The sequence below is a fragment of the Papaver somniferum genome, unplaced genomic scaffold (assembly GCF_003573695.1).
Source record: "Papaver somniferum cultivar HN1 unplaced genomic scaffold, ASM357369v1 unplaced-scaffold_19, whole genome shotgun sequence".
Taxonomy (NCBI): Eukaryota; Viridiplantae; Streptophyta; class Magnoliopsida; order Ranunculales; family Papaveraceae; genus Papaver; species Papaver somniferum.
This window is the reverse complement of record NW_020628818.1, coordinates 12,633,924-12,646,305: the sequence shown is the minus strand read 5'-3', so window position 1 is coordinate 12,646,305 and position 12,382 is coordinate 12,633,924. Positions and strand designations below refer to the sequence as shown.

Genomic DNA, 12,382 nt, shown 5'->3' with positions numbered 1-12,382 from the left:
ATCACCTTTGAATACAGGGACATTTGTTTGTAACGCAACTCCTTTAATTGCCATTAATTACCCGAGGATCCACTGGCTGTGATACCAAATATAGATTTTGAAACAGATATATGGAAACAAATATAGAGGAGATATTGCAAGATCTTTTCTTTAACTCCGTGAATATTTTCCATTAATTGATAAGCCTTATAGGAAATACATAAACGATAAACACTAAGTCCACGACTAGAATACTTAATCAAATTTGCTGTTTTATTTCCTAAATATTAGGACTCCAACAAGCAAGGACTAAATTACCAAAATCAAATCAACTAACTAGCACAATATATGCTAACATTAATTTAAACGTGGTTGACACATTCAAATTCCAACAGGACAACACTGGTCTGATGGATACCAACAGCTTGTTTTGTACACCAATCAACAGCAAATTACAGAGAAAACTGTTGCAATTTCACCGAATGCGAATAAAACTACGATATCATTGATGAATGAATCCTCATCAGTGTCGCCTTCTCGACCACCGAAACCACCACCAGTGATTGCTGAGAAATTTGGGATTATTGATGAGAATGGAGTTATGTCTGATGAATTTGAAGTTGGTGATTTTGATTCAGATTTGGCTGAAGAGTATAAGAAGTTGAATATGAGTGTTGTCAAGCCAGAGGATGTTAGTTCTTATTCTTCTGATAAGGTTAAGATTAACAAGGTTTCTTTCTGTTCCTTGTTTGGATAATGTTGAAGAGATCAATAAGCTTAATTCAACTGAGAATGGGGAGAAATTTGAACGGCATTGTCCTCAGAAAGATGATCCGAGGTTGAATTGCTTAGTTCCGCCACCGAAAGGTTATAAAACTCCGATTCCGTGGCCAAAAAGCAGAGACAAGGTACAATTTGTAATTTGTTTTTTCAATGTAGTTTAACTGTTTGAGTTTAGTCGCTTAACATTTGACAAATGTTGATAGGTATGGTTTAGTAACGTACCGCATACGCGCTTAGTTGATGATAAAGGTGGACAGAATTGGATTGAGAGAGACAATGATGTATTTAAATTTCCTGGAGGTGGAACTCAGTTTATCCATGGGGCTGATCAATACTTGAATCAGATTGCACAGGTTGTTATTTTGGATTCCATTTCAAACTTCATCATTGCTAATTGAGTATGAGTTGTTACAATTTTACTTAACTTGTTAGTATTTTATCCTTTTATTAGATGGTTCCTGAAATTGCATTCGGTAATCATACTCGAGTTGTGTTGGACGTTGGATGTGGAGTTGCAAGCTTTGGTGCTTTTTTGCTTTCAAGAAATGTGACTGCTCTATCTATAGCACCAAAAGATGTTCATGAGAACCAGATTCAGTTTGCTCTCGAGCGCGGTGTGCCTGCAATGGTGGCAGCTTTTGCAACGCGACGTTTATTGTATCCAAGCCAGGCTTTCGAGTTGATACATTGTTCAAGGTGTAGAATCAATTGGACTCGTGATGGTAAGTCACTGCAAGATGAACTACTGTAAATTGAAACCGAGAAATGTGATTGCTGCACTTATATAGTATGATCGTGGTGGCTCTTTCTTTCTTTCCTTGAACTCAGAGTTGGTGATCTCTAAAAAATCTTCACTAGGATGTCATACTGGTTTCCTCTGTGTCTAGCTAGAAAAAATGACCCGAGACGTCAGAGACTGAATTTCGTCTTTCAATTTTTTCATGATTCAAAATATTTTATAGCTAGAAAAAATGACCCGAGACGTCAGAGACTGAATTTCGTCTTTCAATTTTTTCATGATTCAAGATATTTTATACTGAACACTAGTGTTTTTCTCTTTCAATTGTGGTGAAGATGGACTTTATCTTCTTGAGGTCAACAGGATGCTCAGAGGTGGAGGATATTTTGCTTGGGCAGCGCAGCCAGTCTATAAACATGAATTGCCCTTGTAGAAACAATGGAAAGGTATCATATGCAATTATGGATGTTCTTCCTCGATTAGCGAATTGTTTTTCTTAGCATGGCATGTTTAAGAGAAGCGTTTTTGCCTAACCGTACGAATTTTCATTGCTTGCAGAGAATCGTTTTTCTTAGCATGGCATGTTTTTGAGAAGCGTTTTTGCCTAACCTTACGAATTTTCATTGCTTGCAGAGATTTGTTTTTCACATGGCATATTTTTGAGAAGCGCTTTTGCATAACCTTACGAATTTTCATTGCTTGCAGAAATGGAGGACCTTACTACTCGTCTTTGCTGGGAGCTTGTGAAGAAAGAAGGATATGTCGCTATATGGCACAAACCTTCAAACAATAGCTGCTATTTGGGAGGGATGCTGGTGCCCAACCTCCATTATGTGATCCAAGCGATGACCCTGACAACGTCTGGTATCTCTATTATCCATTTTCAACTTTATCTTTTTATCTTGGAAATGAAAATTGCTTTTTGTTTCATGTATTTCATCAAATCCACTCCCCAAACTCTCTCCCTTAAATACCTAACCCATTTGCTGAAGAAGCAAGAAAGAGATAACCTGGTTAATATGATTCTTTTACCGTAACTAGCTTAATCATTCACGGTGCCAAGCTATTCAATAGGCTTTTCCTGTCTTAGGCTCACTTGTGCTTTATCACTAGCAGATCAAGACCCTGAATTCACATTCCATCACTCTTATAACCAAAGAATTTTGGTTTCCTTCTTAGTAGCTTTCTCAAGGATGATAACATTACTCATGCATCACATGAACTGCATTTCCTTCTTTATTTTGTGTTTTTGTAATGATATACTGCAATTGCTCTTCCTTAATTCTGTTATACATAGCTAGTGGCAATAGTAGCTTCCTTACTGTCAGTGATTCCCTCTTATTTGATGATATTTTTCACAGGTATGTTGGTCTGAAAGCATGTATTACTCGGCTACCTGAGAATGGTTATGGGACAAATATTACTGCATGGCCAAATAGACTAGATAGTGTACCAGACAGGCTTCATAGCATACAATTGGAATCTCAAATATCTAGAGGAGAACTCTTCAAAGCAGAGAATGGATATTGGAAGCAGATGCTCACTGGCTATCTTCACACTTACCACTGGGAAAGAAAACCATTCCGAAATGTGATGGACATGAGGGCTGGATATGGAGGGTATGTTATTTCGGGTCTACCTCTTGAGTTATTTCGGGTCTACCTCTTGAAATAACGTTGTCTTATGAGTGTAAAGTTGATGGGTTGAACATTGTCCTTGTCACAGATTTGCTGCAGCACTAATTAATCTGGGGATGGACTACTGGATAATGAATGTTGTCCCTGTTAGTGCACCTAACATGTTGCCTGTTATTTATGACCGTGGACTTATCGGAGTTATGCATGACTGGTAAGTGCAATATCAACTTTAGTATTGCTACTTGGGTTTTTAATGTTGCATCTATTTAACTTAATCCAACGTTTTTGTCATACAATCTAAAGACATATCTGAATAACTTCCTGTAGGTGTGAACCTTTTGATACATATCCAAGAACCTATGATCTACTAAATGCTAATCGCATTTTCTCCACTGAGCAAAAAAGGTACCTCCACAGTTCTTTTAAAACACCTTCTTCTCATTTACTAGTCTTATCAAGAGGGATTCATGTGTATGAATATCTTTCGATTACACTTCTATTTTTCTTTCATGAACCTTTTCCCGTTCAACACTTCTATTTTTCTTTCATGAACCTTTTCCCGTTCAACGCCACCACAGGTGCAATATTTCCACCATTATGCTTGAGATGGATCGAATATTAAGACCTGGTGGAACTGCTTATATTTTAGACACTGTCTTCCTCATGGATGAAATTCAGGCGGTAGGGAAGGCAATGGGTTGGCAAACAACTCCCCGTGACACTATGGAAGGTCCACATGCCAATTGGAAGCTCTTGATATGTGAGAAAAGTCTAGTGTCCAAAAAGAAGAAAAGAAGTATGTAAGAGAGGCTTTTTACATGCTTAAAACTAATAGTGGAACATAACTGATGCACCGGAAGATGTCATCAACAGGAAAAAAAAAATGTTAAGAAGAAACTTTCAGATAGACGAGAATCGTCATTGGCATCCCTTCCGGTAGCCACTGAACAACCTCACAGAGATAAAAACAGCTTCATAAACTGCAAACTATTGTCTTCTTACATGTAACTTATCTTTTGAAGCTATAGCTATTGGACATTAATCAAATATATGTTTATACAAGTTATGTTTGTCCAAAGTAATTTTGAAGTCCTTGTACACAAATGAGGAAAATAGTACTCCAAAAAAAAAAAGGAAAGATACTTTGTGTTTATCATACTAGTCTTTTCAGCCGGTTTTGGAGGCATGGGTTGCATGACTGGATATCTGTATAGGACCTCCTTACACTACGTCTATGTCTTCTGCACTCGACTAATGTTACTTACGATCATACATTTACCCGTTTCCCTAGAGTAATTCTCAAAATTATGAATTTTATCAGGCGAATTGCATCTGATCTTATGAATTTTCAAGTGGCTGAACCTGCTCTGTTGATGGAACCCTTGTATATGAATGGCCATGCAGCTCCTTCCTCTGAGAACCTGTAGGTTTTTCATAGCTGCTACCCACACTGCCGTGTGGACCTTGTGTGTGTACATGCAACAGTTCAGGCCAACTCTTTAGAACATTGTGCTCTCTACTCGGACATTTAGGGGACTCCTCTGCAGCATAAATCCATGAAGATGTTCTTCTCAATAGTTGCAAGTCAGCCTCAACTGTTGCCATGTCAAATATAATCACCCTAGCTCTTGTGGCAATCTGGTATGAAGTTCCCCGATGACAGATACTTGCCGCCTTGGAACCTGATGTTTCTAAACTTAGAAAGCTTAAATTTCCATATATGGGTGACAACACTCCTGGAGACGTAATCATTTCCTCCTGATCAGTTATGATTGTTACAATTCCTTCCAACAGAAATCCAATGCAGTGAGGGGGGATTTCTATAATACCTCCCTCCATGTAAATGTTCATATACGACCGTTCCATCACAAGGGATCTCGAATCTTGCGTAACCATCTTCTCAAATATTTGAGGAAGCAAGAGTTTGGAAATCACTACAACACTTTCCTGCCACAAGATATCTTCTACAGCAGGATCCGCTTTGACCAAAGACAGTATCCTTTCACTTTCAACAAAGAAACAGTATATAACAGTATCTGTGACCAGGTCGTAGATGTAGGGATTTCCGCTTAGTACTTCATACAGGCCTAAAGAACTGCCATGTGAAAATGTTGGATGTAAAGAACCCTTGTTTCTCATATTCTTACTTTCCCACTTTACAACCCCATTTGAGACAAGCCATATTCCATTTGGTATGGTTCCCTCTCTACAAATTGCTACTCCGCGCAGTTTTGTTAGTTCTCTAGTAGAATCTTGAAGATGCAAGCGTGCAATAGAAGGAAGTGCACTCAACAAAGGATGTGCTCTTAGCATATCATCTATCTTTGGCATCTTTGCTAAAGGAGGATTCTTGAAAACTCTCTCCAAGTCAGTCTGCACTGATTCATGAAGATGAATCACTTCTTTGTCTTCTAATATCCCTACTTTTTTAAGATTATCAACATACTCGCTCAAATGCTTTAGCACTGCATATGTTGCTTGTCTTAGTTTTACAACATGCAAAACCTGAGGGAAAGTAGCACGAACCTCTTCCAAAAAACTTCTTGCTTCATCCCCTTCGGATTCACTTTCATTAATCACTAAAGAAACTATTTCACTGTCACCCATAAAGTCATGCAGTTGCCGCCTTGCAATTCTATGAGCAAGGAGAAATGCAGCACACACATAACACGCAAATTCTAACCGTTCCACTGTGAGATAAGTCGCCAGTTTCTGTGGACATATACTCATCTGGAGCAATCTATAGTGACTTGGAAAATGAACGTGTGATTTTATGCCCTTCCAGTCACATAGAGGATCATGACTTGCCAAATCAATTGCCTCATCTACTGATCCTAACAAAGTAGTTGCAGCATTCTGGGATATCCTCCCGTCCTTTAGCATCCCCCAATAAGCAGCTTGGACTCCAATTAAGAGGCGTACTCGTGTGTCTTTCAAGTTCATAGCATCGATGTTACTCTCACTTTTGGATACATTGTGGGGGTGCATGTGGTCTTCTTCCAGGTTATTCAAGCAACTAAGATATTTTTTGACCGTGTGCCATTCCGCAGGTCCTAGTTCTTCATCATCTTCAAGACCACCAAATGCTTCAAGGGCTTTATTCATCATTTCGTGCCTGGTGTGTTCCAATATGCGTTTCTTTGTGGTTGATAGCTTATTCATGCCCAGAAAATGTAAAACGAACGATGTCGTCAATCCGTTCGCAATGATTGTCAAGAATACAATCCCACTGGTGAAGAATAGAAACAGAGCTCCTGTTTCACGATTCAAAAATGCTGAAGTGTTGCTGACGCGCTTCACTGATAGTGCCATTGACAGTGCCACAACACCTCTTAGGCCTGACCAAACAAGAACAATTGCTTCTTTCCAGTCCAATCCGTACCCAAAATAATGCAGATAGGGGTATAAGGTTCCAACAACTATTGCGCGGGATGCTTGCACTAAAACATAGAGAAGAACAAGGTAACCCCATGAAGTTTCATGCTTAATGAAATTATTCCCACTGTGTATGACAGATTCAGATATTATCACTCCACTTAAGATGAAAATGAGAGTGTTGCCTGTGTAAGAAACCATTTCCCAAAAATGATGCAAGCTCTGTTGGTTGTCACCCTTAAAGCCCGCCCTAGTAAATGCAGAATAAAACATCCCCAAAGTCATCACTGCCAGGATACCTGACACACCAGCGCCATCTTGAGCAGTGAAGTAAGCAAGGTAGCTCACAGCAAGTGTCAACGAAATCTCTATAACAGTGTCATTGAAAATAAACCCCTACCAGAAAACAGATACCAGTCCAAAAGCAAGACCAATACCTAGAGCTCCAAGTGATACTTGTGTAAAATATGTGATTATATCTCCAAAAATGAAACTCTCCCCAAGGACCATACGGTAGAAAAACTGATACACCACAACTGCCACACCATCACTCATCATTGATTCTCCGTCGATTATAGTAGTCAGTTCTTTACTTGCACCAAGCTCTTTCAACAAAGCGACAACAGCAACAGGGTCAGTAGCACTAAGAAGCCCCGCTAGCAACAAAGATGTTTTCCAACTCCAGTTGTACGGAAAAACAAGCTTCAGCGCAGATCCAAGACAGAAGGTTGAAATGAGTACACCTGGTCCAGCGAGAATAAGCATTTGCCCAGCGCATTTCTTGATTTGGTGTACTTCCATTAAAAAGGAGCCCTCAAAGAGAAGAGCAGGAAGAAAAACAGCCAAGAGAAGATCCGGATTGATACTTGCCCATAAGCGAATACCAGCCCCAAGTTTTCCGAGCCGGAGATTAGTACCAAATTCTAAAGATCCAAGTCCAATTCCAATGACTAGTAAACAAACTGTGTAAGGTACTTTAGTTCCACGAAGTAAATGCCTTGTACTAATTCCTAATACCATACAAAGTCCAAAGAACACAATGGCACTTGTAGCTTCACTAACTTCCTCAACTTTTATCACAGCAAGTGAAATTGGCCCATCTAAGACAACCGACATCTTCGTGGTTTTAATTCAAAGCCCTAGATTTAAGTAATTAAGCTCCTTTAACTCTGCTAGTGTATAGTCGTGACTGGTATCATCCGCCAAAAGCAACGTCCAAAAGTGAAGCAGCAGCTTTTTTGCTCTTCGCTCATGGCAGCTCTTCGTCGTTGTGCATAAATGTGATATTACTTGCTACGTGTATTAGTTGCAGCGTAATTACGTCCCCATACAAGAGAATCAGGGAATGAACCAATTAAATTGGGTCACAGCACTGGTTTCATTAAGAGCTGTGTGCGACCTGTAGGCAATATAATGAAACTCAATGTGCATTCCAGAATGCAAAACCTATCCCACAATTTATCCATAATAAGAAAAAGAAAAGAAATACAGACCAGTAATAAGACATTGTAGTGCTTCTCTTGATCTTAACTAGCAAGGACGCATGCGCGAGGCGTCTGCCTTGGTTACATGTCTCAGATAATGTGCCTTAGGTGCCAAACTAAAATCCCTATATAGCAAAACAAATATAACTCTTGGACCATGATATTAAACGAAAGTGTTGATTTAACATGAATGTTTGGGTACATTTTCTTTATTCTAAGATCCTACTTGCTCCCCTATCTTTCAACAAATGATACTAAACCCAGCTACATATATATATATGATTCATTGTTTGAATGATGTACTCTTGGTTGCATTTGTAGGTAAACCAGTAAAGCCTGAGGTTATAGTTATGAAGGTGGATATTATACACTGCAGGTACTTAAACAGACTTGACTAAACTGCAAACATTGAATACTTCAGTAGTAATAAAGGTTTGAACATGTCTCTTCTCTTAGGAAAATCAACAAACACATGGAACTCAAAAATCTAATGGGTTCATAAAATAAAAATACGTTCTCCAAAACCTAAAGGATTCAAAAGCAATGGTCACTGAAATTGGGTAACAAAAAATTCAAATATCAGGTCAAATAAGAGTAGAAAATTGGTGACTGAAATTCACAAAAATTTGAATTAACTTGATTATAATTAGGAGTTGGGACTAACCTTATTGCTGAGGAAAGAAATTCGAGACTGAAAGAATTAGTTTGTAATCTAAATGAATTAGTGTTCTTTGTTTCACAATATAAAATGTATGTGCACAAATGAAGCATTATCTTCAGCTCGGAGCGTAGTCTCGCTCCACTTTAACGTTGACTTAGTAGTGTTCCGATCAGAGAGAAAAGTCCAAGATTTGGGGGAGGTTTCTAGTTTACTAGTACTACTTTTATCTCTGTCCGAATAAAAAAAAAGTTTACGGCGGACATGTGTTATATTTTTCGGAATAAACAGTTAATAACGAATTATCGATTAAACAGAGATTATTAGGCAATGAATTACATAAATTATAAAAGTAAAATAAAAAAAATGTGGCAACCAATTTATTTATCATTTAACGACCAGCAAACGCACAATTGGAGATATCAAAATTAATTGGGGAATAGAGGAAAAAGACAAAAATTGAATCCAAATATCAAATCAGCATCACCCCTTATTTAAGTATTTTTTTAAATCCTAATCTACCCCTCACTAATCAGATTTAGTGGTTAATAATAATTAGTAAAAATCTTAAGTATTTGTTAAATGATTAGTATGTATTTGTATTTGGGTGAGTAAGATGAGAGTAGAAAGATGAAAAAAAAATGAGAGGGAATTTTTTATGATGAAAGTGCAGGATGATTGTGAAGAGAGAACTGCTGCTAAGAGGTTGTTGATTTTTTTTTCTTTGAATCCACCATTGTTGCAGCTGAAATATCTCGGTGCCGGCATTGTATTCAACCGAAAAAACCATGTCGGCATTTGTTGGAAATTTTCATAAATGATTGCCACTATCCGGGGGGTCCGGGGACAAAATTTTCTGGTTTTGATCTTCAAACCTTTTTTTTTGTTTTAATCAGTCCACTGCCGGCATAGTCAGTTAATTCTCGAACATGCCGGTACATATGCCGGCATAGTATGTTTTTTAAATTTCTATGCCGGCACATGATGAAAAGTATCCAGAAAATTGATTTTTTTTCACTTGACTACCGGCATTGATAGATTCATCACTTCCGGCATGGCCTTCATCATTTTCCGACATGTTCTTCATCACTTCCGGCGTGGTCTTCATCATTTCCAGCGTGGTCTTCATCACTTCCGAATGTGAAAAAAATAAATCATTTTCAAAGTGAGGAGCCGGCTGAGAAGGAGAAGAGAATTTGAAAGGGAGTGGGGAAAATTTAGAATTTGAAAGAGAACGGGAACATTTGGGTTTCAAAACTTTAACCCTAAAAGAGATTAATAAGAAGTGGAGATGGAAATGAGGGATATGATTTTGTTTTTTGATTTTAAACTTTTTGGTTTTTATTTTGAGGGAAGGATACTTTAGTATTTTTGCTCCCAAAAACACCTCTTAGCAGACACTATTGGTTGGGGAAAGTAATTCATATCCCCCAATTAGTTTTCATATCCCTAATTGTGAGTTCCAAATTAATTGTTAGATTTAATTATGAGAATTAAAATATATAAAATTAAGGGACAACTTTTGTTGTCATTCAGTGAACCGTTGTGAGTTAGTGTTAAATTCTTACCCTTCCCTAATAAATGTGCATCAACAATTTTATGAACCGCGCAGGCTGATTCTGATTTCGTAGAACATCATTCAATTTCCACCAACATCCTAGTATGCATTATTGCTTTTGATTTTCCAAATCAATAACCGAGAAGTTGGCAATATTTTCATCCTCGAATAAAGTATTTCAAATTGGGGAAATTTATATAAAAATTAATTAAGATGACATTTTATTATTATTTCATTTGTTGGGCATACAATATCAATTATCGGAAAGAAATCAAGTGATAGACGGGTTAGCCAATCATACGGCAGATGGGAGTGAAACGGAGAGTTTATCAACTAAAATATAGGACTAGGCAATCCCATCTTTTATTAGTCGAATTCTATTTCATCATTCCGTGAATACCACATACCCACAACAAATTATAAACTATTTTTTTTCAATTAATTGCATGTTTCAGAAAAAAATGGAAGGACAAAAAAGTTCACACGTGATTTACCTTTTTTTTATATGACTGATTTGTCTGTTGCCTAGCAGTACATTCATCACATAAGTTTTATTCGATGCCCAATAAATTTTGTAAGACTCATCGAGTAATATCTCCATTTCGTTAGTCACCGGTAACATTATTGTTGTTGTTGTTTTTGTTTTTTTTTGATCGGCTCTATCAATTATTTCTAGACAAATGTAATAATATGGCTAGTTGGAATGCCTCCTATGCCTAAATCTTAGACAGTGTTTTGGGTTTAAAGTGCCATTACTAGCTCTTGGTTGTATTTGGTGCTTTGAGTAATCATTTGTGGTCATTTGTTTATTTAGGAGAGAAATTAGAAGAAGATATAAAATGTCACTATGAAGGATTTTGGTGAAATACCACATTATTATCCATTCAGGAACTAATGGATCATTTTTGTAAGACTTCTTTTAAATGTAGCCCATACATTTATTAACTATAACCCAAAAAATTTAAGTCAAAATGAAACATCAAAAAAGTCTTATTTTTTTATGAACAATTAAACTTAAAATCTCCTTCTTAACCAAAATCAAAATAAACCTTGTTTTTCTTTTTCTAACCATACTTCGAACTAATTGTAATTATTCTTATAATATTCACACAAGTTGACCAATTATAAGCACTAAATTTTATTCTTCCCCCCAAACAAAATAAATCCTAATTTTTAATTTTTCTTTAAATTAATATTATTTTTTCTCAATCATGATTACATTAAAATCGATCGAGTGGGTACTCTAGTTGTCCCCTAAAAATTTCCACAACAACATCAATTGAAATGGAATTATATTACGGTTTTGATGATTTTTCTAAGAGATCCCCAAACATAATCTATTAAAAAAATCTCTAAGATATGTTTTCTTTCTCAACCATGATTACACGAAAATTGATTGAGTGTATTGATTATTCGTCAAAACGATTAATTATGTCTTGTATCTTACATAAATTTAATTATAAAAATTTGAACTTCTTTTTCTTTTCGTTGTTGATTTTGGGATTAATTTATTTTATTATTTTGAGCTATATATAATAATTTTGTGGTCTGCTTGGTTAGCTTAAATACTTATTATGAATGTGTTATGGTTAATAAATGCATGGATTATATTTAATATTTAAGAGAAGCCATTTTTAATATCACCCTATTACGAAGGAGTTTGCTACTTTTGTCTTTCTGTAAGAACCTTTACAAAGGGCTAGCCCTAGTTTTATTTAATCATTATGAATCTATTAAATGGACAGTTCTCTTCTATACTTGAATTATTGATTGTTTCAAATATAACACTTTATTTTATGATGTTGCACTCAATTGTTTTGAATTTAATAATCATTACTATAAACTCTATGTTAGATTGTAAACTTCACTAGAAATAATGTGTGTCGTAACGGCACGCCTTGTAACATTTATTTAATAACACGATGAATCCTAAACTCGATCGCTTTCGGATAGTCTGTACTTGTGTATGCCATTACCAATACATCCGTTTTCACTCCAAAATTAAAATATGAAAAATTAGAGTGAAAAAAGCTGACATTTATCCTAAGTTGAAGATATTAAAACAAATAAACATTCTGACAATATTTCAATAGAAAGATTACGTAAGCCTTTATTTTCCTTCACTAAAATTACTGACTTTCTCAAAACAATTTCCCTCAAATTTTTATC

General features: G+C 36.4%; 2 pseudogenes; one reads left to right on the top strand and one right to left on the bottom strand.

Annotated features, from left to right (window-relative positions):
- The first annotated feature begins 355 nt into the window (after positions 1-355).
- On the top strand, positions 356-4,060 carry LOC113338540 (annotated as a pseudogene).
- An 87-nt stretch (positions 4,061-4,147) lies between these two features.
- On the bottom strand, positions 4,148-8,840 carry LOC113338732 (annotated as a pseudogene).
- Positions 8,841-12,382: the final 3,542 nt, after the last annotated feature.